The sequence below is a fragment of the Phacochoerus africanus genome, chromosome 11 (assembly GCF_016906955.1).
Source record: "Phacochoerus africanus isolate WHEZ1 chromosome 11, ROS_Pafr_v1, whole genome shotgun sequence".
Taxonomy (NCBI): domain Eukaryota; kingdom Metazoa; phylum Chordata; class Mammalia; order Artiodactyla; family Suidae; genus Phacochoerus; species Phacochoerus africanus.
In genome coordinates, this window is record NC_062554.1 from 71,397,271 (window position 1) to 71,412,180 (window position 14,910).

The window sequence follows — 14,910 nt, forward strand, 5'->3', positions numbered from 1 at the left end:
GCCTCTCAGGAAAGGCACCACCGCCCACAAAATTGCCCTATTCCTCTGCGCCTCATGGCTGATCAGTCGCCAGGTCCTGTAATTCCACCGCCTTAAAAGTTTTCCAGGCATTCCTGTTATGGTTCAGCTGATTATGAACCCGACTAGTATCCATGAGGATGTGGGTTTGACCCCTGGCCTCTTTCAGTGGGTTAAGTATAGGGCCATGCTGAGCTTTGGTGTAGGTGGCATATGTGGCCAGAATCTCTTGATTGGTGATGTAGGTGGGCAGCTGCAGCTCTGATTGGATCCCTAGCCTGAGAACTTCCATATGCCTCAGGTGTGGCCCTAGAAAGCAAAAAAAAAAAAAGTTCTCTCCATTCTTGTGCCACCTCCTTAGCTCAGGCCCTCCTCATTGCTTGTCTGCATTACTGCAGGAATACTACCTGGTCTCCACTGCCATGCTTGTCTTTATCCTCCAGACTGCTGCCATTTCTTCTATCATTAAAGCTGTGTTGTAATCATCTCTATAGGTTTCCTCTGTTACAAGATGAACTTCAGAATATATGGGTGGTGCCTTGTTTTTATATTCTGCATACCTACCATAGCAGTTCACCAAGTGTGGTTTCACAATCCTCCTGGCATCTCCAGGACTCTTTCAGAGAGTCTGCAAACTCAAAGCTGTTTATAATAATGCTGTTATCTGGAGTTGCCACTGGCGCCATCGGTCAGGAATCAGGTGTTGTCTCCACAGCTGCTCTCTTTTGTGCTGAGGTGCAGTTTCCATCCCTGAGGTCCAGGGCAGTGGGTTAAAGATACACTTGCCACAACTGTGGTGTAGGCCGCAGTGGTGGCTCAGATTCGACCCCCTAGCCAGGGAATTTCCATGTGCTTCAGGTATGGGAGTGGAGGGGAGGGGGCAACCAACTGTTACTTGGTTCTTTACTGCTAGTTTTTGCAGTGATAGTGTCAGATCGATAGTAAATAAAACTTCTGGGGCCTTAGCACAAATCATTGACAAGTCACACCAAACTGTAGTAGTCATTATTCTCAGTCATGTACTTGCAATCAAAAAAATTGCCCATTTAAGAATGTCCTTGATGAAATTGTGAGCATTACTTTTATTAAAGTTTAGGTGTTGAGTGCATGTATTTTTAACTAGCTGCTGTTTTCACAGAATAGCATTTTTGTTTGAAAGAACAAGTGACAAACTTGGTCATTCAGATGTGGGATTTTGACTTTTTTTTGGAGGGGAGGGGGTCTTTTTAGGGCTGCACCTGCAGCATATGGAAGTTCCAAGGCTAGGGGTAGAATTGGAGCTGCAGCTGCCAGCCACAGCCCCAGCAAGGCGGGATCCAAGCTGTGTCTGCAGCCTGCTCCGTAGCTCCTGGCAATGCCTGATTCCTGACCTAAGCGAGGTCAGGAATCCAACCCCCATCCTCATGGATACTAGTCAGATTCATTTCTGCTGCGCCACAACGGGAGCTCCCCCAGATATTTTCTTGAAGTCAGCCCCAAAGTTAGCCTCTCCTTTCAGGGAAAACCACTGGCAGTATTTGTTGTCACTGATAAAATTAAAGCTTTAAAATAAAAACTAAAGATTTTAGAAATATCTACCACTGTGAACTTGACAACTTACTAATTCTGAGACTTTTCTACAGAGGAAAATGTGTTAACAAGTAGAGTTTGTAGATTAAAATGTGTCAATATACTGAGTCTTTTCATAATTAGAGGAGACAGTATCTTCAAATGACCAGTGCATGATGTTACAAAATCATGTGTGAGTGAAACATCCAAAGTACAATTTAGACCAATCCATTTTCATATAACAGAATACAAAGAGTTCATTGATATAGTTTCAGATTCTACATTACAACTAACTTTTAAGATACAACCGCTTGTGAAGAATATCTGTGATTATCTGGGAAAGTTAGTAAAATATTCCTCACTTTCCAACTATTCATCTGTGTGAAGCCATGTTATCTTAATGTACTTCAATCAAAGCAATATAGATAGATTACACAATAGATTGAATAATGAAGCACATGTGAAAATTTAGCTCCCTTCTATTAAGCCAGGCATTAATGAGATTGGCAAAAATCTAAAACACTGCCACCTTTTTGTTTTTGAAAATATACCTGTGTTCATAAAAATGCATTATGTTAACATGGTATTGTTATTTCTAATAAATTAACATTTTCATTTCTCTAATTGTAGTACCATAAATTTTTATAGATATAACCCATACTTTCTAAAGTTCTTTAGAGTTATTAATAATTTTTAAGATTGTGAAAAGAGTACTGAGACCAAAAAGTTTGAAAACTGCTGACCTAGGATGCAATATGTGTGAGATTTTCAATTTTTGTTCTCTGTGGAACCAGTTCCATACCACCAGTACTACTTCCCTGTGAGATCATTTTAAAGAAAAATCTATTATTCATTAAAACTTGAAGGTAGTTCCATTATGTAACCACAGTTATTGTTATTTTAATATGAGTTTTCCAAGGTGAAGTTTCAGAAGCACAACAAAATGAAAAGGGAGATTTTTGGTTTACGATGGATTCACCCCTATTATGTTATTAGTTGAGTGTGGTAATTCAGCTTTTTCCTGTGCTGCCCAAACTTGTCATCAGACCACTCTCTTGATATTGTTGAAATTAAACTTGATTCCTTATTATAACCAAAGAATGTACAGAAATGCTGAGTGGTAAATGAAATGTCTGTGATCAAAGTTTTTCTTTAAATATTTTTAATGTTTATTTAAAAAATAAGATGCTTGAATGAAAATAATCTAGGATAATTTCTTAAAACTTTTTTTCCCTTTCCGTAATCTTCTGTTTATGTATTTTGGAGGGGGAGGAGGATTGTATTAAGATGACCCCTGAATTAGTATAGATTGCACCATTTTTCCAAAGAGCTCTTGCCCTCTCTGCTCAGCCTTGAGCCTCTCCTCACTTTCCCGTAATTCCTTCATAAGATTGTGCTCTCTGACATAAAGGATGTTTCCCGTAAAATTTAAATTCCCTTAAAATCCCACACACTACCGACATATGACTTTACCTTTTACAACTTTACTGAAGGATTATCGATAACAAAATAAACTTTAATACCCATGAGAAAAATTAAAACCGGATGCTAAATATGACTATTTCTAAAGTCAAAGGAAAAGAATAAATCAATGAACATTTCATGGGGATTGGGAGTCCTCTTCATGGACACAGCAGTATCTAGTTGTCCTGTTTAAATTTACTTCTCTGTTTCTCTGTAAAGGAGCTTTCTTTAATCCCTACTTTAAAAAAAAAAAAGCCTCCATTTAGGAAAACTCTAACTCCTACCCACAGAGATTAATTTTACCCTAGGAATCACAGCTCAACTCACACCCAAACTCCACCCCAACCACAGTGAGGCAATTCACAGGACACAGTTCCGCAAAACATTACCATAAGTCTGAGTTTCTTAGTAAAAGGCAGTTGAGCAAAACTTTCCCATTTGATATAAGTCTAGACTAGTGAGAAGTGAAATGTAAATCTTCATTTCTCCTATAGTTGTCTGGTAAGTTACTGGACCAAGCACACACTCCAAGGACAAACATTTCTCAGCTCTGGGACAATGAAAGAGAAAGATTTTTCTAAGCATTTTCCTAAACACTTCTGGCTAAATTTATACAAACTTCCCTGCTCTTAACTGAGATGGTCAATATACATGATTATACAGAGAGAAGTAGTTTCCCTTTGTTTATACCAGCATTATTTGCAGTAGCTAAAACATGGAAGCCTCTCAAATGTTCATCAGTGGATAATGATTAAGCAAAATGTGGTATATAGATACAATGGAATATTTTTCAGTCTTAAAAAGGAAGGAAATTCTGCCCTTTCCTCGCCTGCCACTAATGTGCTTGGTCCTTCTAAGGGAAATAAGGCAGAGCTGGAGTGAATCCCTCACTTCACTGGCCTAGCACTGCACCTTGCAGTGCCCTCATCCTTAGCATTCCCAGCAGAATGCTTAGGAGTATACGGACACTCATGGAGGAGTGTCTCTCAACAGTGCTCGCCCTCCTTTATATAGCTTCCTGTTATGGATTGAATGTTTATGTTGAAGTTCCAACCCCAATGTGACTATTTGCAGATAAAGCCTGTGAGGAGGTGATAATGGTTAAATAAGATCACAAGGGTGGGGCCCTAATCTGTTAGTGCCATGTCCTTATAAGAAAATGAAGAGATAGAGCTTGCTCTTGCCATCACATGAGGACATAGTGTAAGGCAGCTAGCCACAGGCCAGGAAAAGAGCTCTTACTAGGAACCAAATCAGCCAGCATCTTGATCTTGGACTTCCCAGTATCTAGAACCATGAGAAATAAATTGCTATTGTTACTCCCCATCTGTAATACTTTGTTATGGCAGCCCATGTTGACTAATATACTTCTTATCAGGACAATTGTTCGGGACAGTTCTCATCTACCCCAAGCAACCTGTTCTGGCATCATGATTTGTTGTATTCCTGCTGTGTGCTCCCCCCCCCACTGTACAGCTTGGGGACCAAGTTACACATACATGTATACATACTTTTTCCTCCCATTATTGTGTTGCAATGTAAGTATCTGGACATAGTTCTCAATGCTACACAGCAGAATCTTATTGTAAATCCATTCCAAGAGTAATAGTTTGCATCCGTTAACCCCAGGTTCCCTAGCCCTCCCACTCCCTCCCTCTCCCCCCTGGCAGCCACAAGTCTATTCTCCAAGTCTATGATTTTCTTTTCTGTGGAAACGTTCAAAAAATATGGAACGCTTGGGAGTTCCTGTCATGGCTCAGCGGTTAAGGAATCTGCCTAGGAAGCATGAGGTCGTGGGTTCAATCCCTTGCCTTGCTCAGCGGGTTAAGGATCCGGCATTGCTGTGAGCTGTGTTGTAGGTCTCAGACTCTGCTCAGATTAGACCCCAAGCCTGGGAACCTCCATATGCCTCGGGTGCGGCCTTAGAGAAAGACAAAAAAAAAAAAAAAAAGAAAAAAAGAAAAAGAAAAAATTTGGAGTTCCCGTCGTGGTGCAGTTGTTAATGAATCCGACTAGGAACCATGAGGTTTCTTCGGGTTCGATCCCTGGCCTCGCTGAGTGGGTTGGGGATCTGGCGTTGCTGTGAGTTATGGTGTAGGTCACAGACGTGGCTTGGATCCTGCGTTGCAGTGGCTCTGGTGTAGGCCAGCGGCTACAGCTCCAAGTAGACCGCTAGCCTGGGAACCTCCTCCATATGCCGCAGGAAGCAGCCCTAGAAAAGGCAAAAATACAAACAACAACAACAACAAAAAAAACAAAACGAATTTGGTTGTCATCCTTGTGCAGGGGCCATACTAATCTCTGTATCATTCCAATTTTAGTATATGTGCTGCCGAAGCAAGCACTCTATGTTCTCTTAATGCTTTCTCTTTATCTCAATTCTAACACTTGTCACACTGGGTATTCATTCAATCACTTAAATAGTAAAATAATACTTATTGAGCTCTTACTATATACCAAAACATTCATCTTAGTACTAGGTACACAGTGCAAATAAAAAGACAGTCTTTCTTCTCATGGAGCTAATAAATATGTAAGTGCAAGATAAGCAGGGCAGTTTGAGAAAGACTTGGGGGAAAAGGAGCTATTTTTAATGTGGAATTCCAGGAAGCGTTAATTAAGGAAGTGACATTAGAACTGAGATCTGGATAGTGAAAAGGAAAAATCCATGAGAGAATCAAAAGGAAGAGTGTTCTAGGCAGAAGGAACAAGTGTAAAGACCCTGGGTCAGGAATGGGCAAATTAGCTAGTTCAAAAAACTGAATAGGTAGCAAATGTGACTGAGCAAGGTGGATTGAGAGAAAGGTCAGTGGTGTAGCCACAGAATCACATATAGAGCTTTTTGCTATGATGTATGTGATTTAATTTAAATTTAAAATATTTCAACACAGTATTGTCACATTATGTTTTAGTATACATGTGGGCAATTGCTACAATATGGAATTTACTTATCAGTGCAGTCAGCTAGAATCTGAATCAGGAAGGCCATACTCCAGAGTCAGCTACTAAAAGCTAGGTACCAAAGGCTTTGCTAACTTATATAGGGAATGTGAGAAATGTGTTTTCATTGGTAACATAGTATGTAAATATAGATTAAATATATCACTTTTTTTTTGTCTTTTGTCCTTTTTAGGGCCACACCCTCAGCATATGGAGGTTCCCAGGCTAGGGGTCTAATTGGAGCTGTAGCCACCAACCTTTGCCAGAGCCACAGCAACGCAGGATCTGAGCCTCATCTGCAACCTACACCACAGCTCACAGCAACACCAGATCCCTAACCCACTGAGCAAGGCTAGGGATCGAACATGCAACCTCAAGTCCCTAGTCGGATTCGTTTCCACTGAGCCACAATAGGAACTCCACATAGATTAAATATATCACGTTTTAGAAATGGGTTTTTAATTGTAGAAAATATAAATGCATACACACACACACACACACACACACACACATATCACTGGCTAAAATATTTTAGGGATACTCCTGAATATACAAATTCTATCCAAAAACCCTATTTAAAAAAATAAGCAAAAGACTTGACATTTCTTAAATATGTATAAATAGCCAATAAGCACATGAAAAGATGTTTAACATCACTAATCATTAGGTAAATGTGAACCAAGACCACAGTGAAATACTACCTCATATCCATTAGGATGGTTGTTATCAAAAGAACTGACAGTTGGGACTTGAACAGACTTTCTCCACCCATGTTTATAGCAGCAATATTCACAAAAGCCAAAAAGTGGAAGCAACCCAAGTGTCTACCCATAGATGAACAGGTAAACAAAATGTGGTTTATACGCATAATGGAATATTATTCAAGCTTAAAAATGAGTGAAATTCTGGTACATGCTACAATACATGATGAACCTTGAAGTCACTATGCTAAATGAAATAAGCCCAACATAAAAGAACAAATATTGTATGATTCCACTTCTGTGAGTTACTTAGAGACTGAAAGTAGAATGGTGGTTACAAGGGCTGAGGAGAAAGATGAAGGGAGAGCTATAGTTTGTTGGGTTTGGAGTTTCAATTTAGGATGATGAAAAGTTCTGGAGATGGATGGTCATGATTGTTGCACAACAGTGTGAATATACTTAATGCCACTTAAAAGTGGTCAAGATGGTAAATTTTACGTGTAATTTACCACAATTAACAAAAAATTCTGGAGTTCCTGCTGTGATACATTAGGTTAAGAATCTGACTGCAGTGGCTCAATTTGCCGCAGAGGCACACCTTCGATGCCCATCCAGCACAATGGGTCCAAGGATTCAACGTTGTTGTTGAAGCTGTGGCATAGGTTGCCACTGGGGCTTAGGTTGCAGCTGGGGCTTGGATTCAACCCCTGGCCCTGGAACTTCCATATACCTCAGGTGCAGCCATTAAAAAAAAAATTCTGTTGCCCCATAGCCTCTTCTGATAGGGATAACTCTCCAGGCTCAATCCCTAAATTGTCATGTGTCCAGCTAGGAATTTGGAAAATTCTGCTTGTCTGAAACAAAGTATAAAATTAACTGAATCTTACCTTTAGTATATTGCAACATTTGCCTCCACAGTGTCTTTCCTGAAAGGTGTGGTTAGAATATCAAAAAATGACAGATCTAGGACTTCATTACACTTAGAATAGTTATATAACTTTTTTTTTTACCTTCTTCTTTCCACAAATTTGTGGAAGAATTGTCCAAGACTTGCTTCATTGATAGAGTGAAGCCGTAGGGGAACGTAACTAACCCTTGCTCACCTGAAACTATTAATGACTACCATTGTCTACCAAAAGCAAACACACACACACACAAACCCTAATATTGCTGACAATATTGGCAAACTAAGATTATATTCAGATAAATTTCAAAAGAAGTGAATACTCTAATTTCTATAAGAAGGCAAACTTTGAAATCAAGAAAGTTATACATGCAAGCTAGCCACTATGCTTTGGGGTATGTGTTCTATAAAGGATAGGGGATAGCTGGAAGCAAACACAAACACCTACCTGACTTTTGAAAAGCTGTGGTAACGTGATGAAAGCATTGTGCCAGCCTGACTTTGAAGAGGCTTAATCACCTCCTCTGTGTTGTTTATGTTAAAGATAAGATTAAATGAAGGAAGGAAGAATGTTGCCATAATTGAGGCTAGAATGCATAGCATTAGTGGGAAGAGAATAATGTGGAAAAGTTAAAGTATCAGCATCATCCACAAGCAGAGCCGTTGCCTAGGGGTACAATAAGATTATTTTCTGAGAGACTATCAGCAAGAATACAAAAATTAATAGAGAATTTGACAGAGGACACAAATTTGCAAAGCAAGGACATTAAGATTTACACAAGGCTCTAGCTACAAACTATAAAAAAATTAATTTGCTCAAGACAAGGAAAAGTAGGATAGAGATTACTCAGAAGAGACCTAAAGAAGAGGGTATATTTAGGACCTTAAGCAGTCACTACTATATGGGAGACTGAGAAGAAACATAAACTAAGGGTCTCAAAATAAAGGAAGAAAAAAAAAGAAAAAACTTCAACTAAGTCATCCTGCTCTTTGGTTCTTGCAGAAGGCACTGGCCCAAAGCCAATATTATTATAATTTTTTAAGCAAAGTGATGGAAAAGCATTCTAGGAATAATGTATGAAGAAACTAGGAGTTCTGCTTCTATTCAGGATGAAGAAAATCACATGAGAATATTGCCCCCTCTTAAATCCAAACTCCAGAGGAAAAAATTTCTAAAGTCATAACCTTCTTTGGAACCTGAGAGCTGTGGTTGCAAGATAACTAGGCAGCCTGAATGTAGTACAACAAACTCCTCTGAGGAGAGATGGGATTCTTGAACCTTTTTAGTTTTAGGAGAGCCAAGAACAATTGAGTGGTTACCTAGAGAAGCATATAAGAACTAATGTGCTAACATTATTAAAATGCATTCCTGAAGGCCAAGCTCTTTTTGGTCAAATATACAGAAAATTCATCATGAGAAAATTTGGATTAAAATAAATACTAAAAGGAGCTCTTTAGGCAGGAGAAAAATGATTCCAGATAGATGGTAGAAATGTAGAAAGGAATGTACACTGAGAAACATAAACTTGTATATATGCATATATTTATTGACTTAATTATAAAGTTAACCAGTTTCATATACAGAATTAAATGCATAATAACAACACAACAACTGAAAAAGGGAGAACATGCATTAAGGAGTTTTAGATCTTTGCATTATACAGAAATTGGTAAAAATAACTGTGTATTTTGCTATCCATATGTTGTGATGGCTAACGTAATGTCTAAAAGAATAGCAAAAAAAATTAATAGAAAAAATGATCAAATTAAAACAGATCAAGAGAATAAACACAAAACAGATGATAAAACATATAGCAAGATGGTAGATATAAAACTAAATACATTGGGTGATGTCAGTGAAAATGCAGTCAAAAGTTCCTAAAATTCTCCCCTCCAAAACAAAATGTCAAATCAATTTTTTCAGAATTTTGAAAGCTAACTAAAGCCTGTCAGCAATCCATGGAGCATTTATTAAAGAAATGCAGCTGTATATGTAACACCTAAAGCACAAGCAACAAAAAAGTAGGTAAATTGGACTTAATCAAAATCAAAAACTTTTATACTTCAAAGGACACCAAGAAAATGAAAAAGTGGCCCTCAGAATGGGAGAAAAATTTTGTAAATCATACATTTGAAAAAAGACTTTTATCTAGACTATAAAAAGAGCTATTACAACTCAATATAGAAGACAAGTATAACAGTTAAAAATAGGCAAAGGATATGAATAGATAAGTCTCCAAAGAAAATATATGAATGGCCAATAAGCACATGAAAAGATGCTCCTTAACCATGAGGCAACTGCAAATCAAAATCATGATGAGATACCACGTCACACTGGGATGTATATAGTAAAAAACAAATTTTTAATGAAAATAAGTATTGGAGAAAATGTGGAAAGATTGAAACTTTTATATATTGCTGATGAGAATAGAAATTGAACCACAGTGGAAAACCATTTGATGGTGCCTCAAAAAGCATAGTTCTATCATATGACCCAGCAATTCTACTTCTAGTCATATACCCCAAATAATTTTTTAAAAGATGTTTAAACAAAAACTTGTAAGTTAATGTTCATAGCAACTAAAATGTGGAGGCAACCCAAATTTCCATCAACTGATGGATAAGCATAATGGATATATTTATACAATGGAATATTATTTAATCATAAAATGGGATGAATGTTGATGCATGCTCCAACAAGAGGCCATACATTATGTGATTCCATTTATATGAAACATGTAGAGTGGCAAATCCATAGAGACAGGAACAAATTATTAGTTGCCAGAAGCTAGGAAGGAGAAATGGAGAGTGACTGCTAATGGGCCTGGAGTTTCTTTGTGGAGTGATGAAAATATTCTGAAGTTAGTAGTGAAGTTTGCACAACTCACCTAACTATACACTTTAGAAGGATGAATCTTATGGCATGTGAATATATCTAAAAAAGCCACCACAAATATCAGTAATTAAATTAAATGGACTAAATACTCAAAAAGCTAAAATTGTCCTACTGTACAGCACAGAAGGGAACTGTGTATGACTGGGACACTTTGCTGTGTAACCGAACTTGAAGAAGCACTATAAATCAACTACAGTTTTTAAAAAAGCTAAAATTGTCAGACTGATTAAAAACAAAATGTAGGAGTTCCCACTGTGGCACAGTGGGTTAAGGATTGGCATTTTCTCTGCATCAGGGATTGGACCCCTGGCCTGGAAACATCTATATGCCATGTGTGTGGCCAAAGAAAATATAACTATACAAGAAATTTTTGATGGAAAATTTTCAGGATCTAGACATCAGTTTCTAAGGTATTGATATGATATCAAGCTCATCAAAAATAAAGAAGTCCAGTTGCAAAGAGACAGATTCTGTCATACACCAGCATAAGCACACACCTAACTACAGCATTTAATATTGCTGCTATATTAGAGATTTAATTTTCACCTGTCATAGCTGTTATGTACTTGGTCTTTCAGTTATGTTCTGCTCTAACTTATGATTTCAAATTGCTTTTATTCTTTCATTACTAATTTTATGAATACTATTGTATAATACATGCAGAACTTGATAATTAAGGAAGTGGATTCTCATAGCTATCATTTTATAGACATTTTTGTAATTACATTGCAAATTTTATCATTGTTTCAACATTTGATTTTAGGGAGGGAGTGGATATGATCTGGGCTAAGTCTTAGGGAAGATGTGTGGAAATTTGTCAGGAGAGGTAGCTTCTCAAAGAAAAGGAGAACATGTTCTCTGTAGAAAGAACAGTAAATGCAGGAGAGTGAGCGTTCATAGCATATTTGAAGAGTTTGAATACCTTAGCTTGACTGGAGACTAGCAAGGGAAAGAATAATTTAGGCTATAAAAGAAATACTTTAGGAGTTCCCGTCGTGGCGCAGTGGTTAACGAATCCGACTAGGAACCATGAGGTTGCGGGTTCGGTCCCTGCCCTTGCTCGGTGGGTTGATGATCCGGCGTTGCCCTGAGCTGTGGTGTAGGTTGCAGATGCGGCTCGGATCCCGCGTTGCTGTGGCTCTGGTGTAGGCCGGTGGCTACAGCTCTGATTCAACCCCTAGCCTGGGAACCTCCATATGCCGCGGGAGCGGCCCAAGAAATAGCAACAACAATGACAACAAAAAAGGCAAAAGACAAAAAAAAAAAGAAATACTTTAAAATTTTGATCATGAAGTTGCTATGATTAGATCTATGTTTTTAAAAAAGATAAATCTGGCAGCAGTATACAGAGTGGTTTGGATGAGTCCATAGAATAGGACATTTGTTTAAAAGGTTATTCTAGCAGTTTGGCAAGAGATGATGAGAACTGGGTAGGTACAATGAAAGTGCTTTCACTGTTGATGTTATCTTGCTTTCTTCTTTTTTTTCTCTTTCTCTAACTTTAGACAAAAGTTTCATCTAAAGAATTATCATGTCTTTATGTCTTTATCTCTGAAGGAAGGGTAGAGAAGCTGGCTTATATCACGTAATTATTCTAGGTCTTAATTTTCTTATTTGCAAAATGATAGACCATTTCTAAGATCCTTCCCATTTTAATGTTCTATGGAAATATCTTGCCATAAGTTGAGAACATTAATAATAGCTGTTCATAAGCTGATATAAATCCTTAGATTCTCTTATCCATAGTGGAAGAAGTTTAAAAATAGAGGAGGATTGGAGACATAAGTGTTATGGTTGTGAACCAAAATTCATGTTACACTTCTAAAACAACCAAGAACATGATAAAATATACAGTGTTTAAATCCAACCTGAAGAACTAAGTCCTTTATTTAATTTAGTCTCACATCACAAAGTTTACTGCATCTTTCAAGTAGAAAATTATTTTATAAAGTCAACAAAAAACTACTGTGTCTAGAATATTTTCAACCACTCATATTAGGTCTTCATCCATTCAAAATTGTGGAAACCCAGGTCATACCAGCTTAAGTGAGTGAAAAGTGGAGTGTCCAGAAGTACCATTAATTTCAGATGTGGCTGGTATGATAATTTTGTGTCAGCTTGACTAAAGGAAACCCCAGATAGCTGATGAAACCCCGTAAGTGTGTTATCTGTAAGATGTTTCTAGAAAAGATTAGCATTTGATTCAGTAGTCTGAATAAAAGGTAAACTCGCAGCAGTCTAGCAGGTATCACCCAAACCATTGGGGCCAAATGGTCCAAAAAGGCCAAACAGATTCTTCTTGAGATGAGATATCCATCTCCTCTGCCATTGGACACTGGTGGTTCTGGTTCTTAGGCCTCTGGCCTTGGACTCAATTAAACCACCAGCTTTTCTGGTTCTATGGTTTGCAGATGGCAAATTGTGCAAATCCTCATTCTCCGTAACTGTGTAGACCAATCTCTGTAGTAAATATCCTCCTATATATCTATATTTGTGTGTGTATATATATGTACACACACATACCCTGTTGGCTCTGTTTCTCTGGAGAACCTTGACTAGCTGGATTTCTCTCTCTCTCTCTCTCCAGCTCTCAGACAGACTACCATAATCTGTGTATGACAGACCAAGATTCCAAGATTCATAACCTACCAGCATAAAGAGTGCATCTTGCCTGGTAACTACTGAGAAGTCCAAGTGAAATTGCTTTTTGCTTTTTAAAAATCAAAGTATAGTTGAGTTATAATGTTGTGCTATTTTCTGCTGTACAGCACAGTGACCCAGTTACCATCTTTTTTAAAAAAATTTTAGCTTCCATCATGGTCTGTCCCAGAGGATTGGATATAGTTCCCTGTGCTATACAGTAGGACCTTGTTGTTTTTTCATTCTACATGTAATAGTTTGCATCTACTAAACCCTAACTCCCACACACTTCCCTCCCTCCTTCCCCCTTGGCAACCACAAGTCTGTTCTCTATGTCTGTGTCCTGCTTTGTAGATAAGTTCATTTGTGCCATATTTAAGATTCCACATATAAGTGATATCATATGGTATTTGTCTTTCTGACTTATTTCACTTGGTATGATAATCTCTAGTTGCATCCATTCTGCTGCAAATGGCATTATTTTGTTCTTTTTATGGCTGAGTAGTATTCCATTGTATATATGTACCACATCTTCTTAATCCATTCCTCTGTCAATGAACATTTAGGTTATTTCCATGTCTTGCCTATTTAAGTAGTGCTGCAATGAACACACGGGTGCATGCACCTTTTTGATGCATGGATATACATCTGGTATTTTGGTGCATGGATATACACCCAGGAATGGGATTTCTGGATCATATGGCAGATCTATATTTAGTTTTCTGAGGAACTTCTGTACTATTTTCCATAGTGGTTGTACCAATTTACATTACCACCAACAGTGTAAGGGGGTTCCCTTTTCTCCACACCCCCTCTAGCTTTTCTTATTTGTAGACTGATTAATGATGGCCATTCTGACTGGTGTGAAGTGGTACTTCATTATAGTTTTGATTTGCATTTCTCTGATAATTAGCAATGATGAGCATCTTTTCATGTGCCTACTGGCCATCTCTCTGTCTTCTTTGGAGAAATGTCTATTTAGGTCTTCTGCCCATTTTTCAATGGGGTTGTTTGTTTTCTTGTTGTTGTTTGTCTGAGTTGCTTGTATATTTTGGAGATTAAGCCCTTGTCATTGTATCTTTTGCAAGTATTTTATCCCATTCTATAGGTTGCCTCTTTGTTTTGTTTATGGTTTCCTTTGCTTTATAAAAGCCAAGTGAAATTCTTAATATCCTGACTTGAATCAAATGGTTTTTCCTGAATCAGTCCCTATAGTTATATTGGTAAAATACCTTGGTACTCATGGCTACAGGGGAAGGGGAAGAAGGTCAGCTCCACCTAAAATACGTGAAATGAGTTCCTCATATAAAAGAGGGGTTTTGACAGCAGAAGAAGGAAAGAGGCTAAATTTCCTGGTGGCATAGCATGTTAAGTGTCTGGCATTATCACTACTGTGGTATGGGTTCAGTCCCTGGCCTGGGAACTTCTGCCTGCCATGGACATGGAAAAAAAAAAAAAAAGAGAGGGAGAATGGCATGCATGACAAGCAAGACAAGATGGTCACTCCATCAGTCCAGACAAACTAGAGGATTACTGATGCTGGCCTGGGCTTATGTTTAACAGGGCTATCCAATTTATAACACAGTAACAGTAGGGACAGTAATTTCATTTCAGTTTTTAAGCCAGCATCTAAGAAGAAATTGCTCTGCTTTCTAACTACAATGAAAGTTACTAATGACCTTATTACCGGTAAATCTTGGGTTGTAAAAAAGCATATAAAATAATTTTTAAATGGAAGTATTTCTTTTAAAAAATAATTATCACAATTCCAAGGCAATAGAAAAATACACAAATGGTGT

The 14,910-nt window shown here is 37.9% G+C and overlaps 1 non-coding gene across 1 annotated transcript; it reads right to left on the bottom strand.

The window, feature by feature from the left end:
* Positions 1-5,271: 5,271 nt before the first annotated feature.
* LOC125112332 (U6 spliceosomal RNA) lies at positions 5,272-5,375 on the bottom strand. Its single transcript, XR_007131125.1, has one exon. It is a non-coding gene; the product is annotated as a U6 spliceosomal RNA (small nuclear RNA).
* Positions 5,376-14,910: the final 9,535 nt, after the last annotated feature.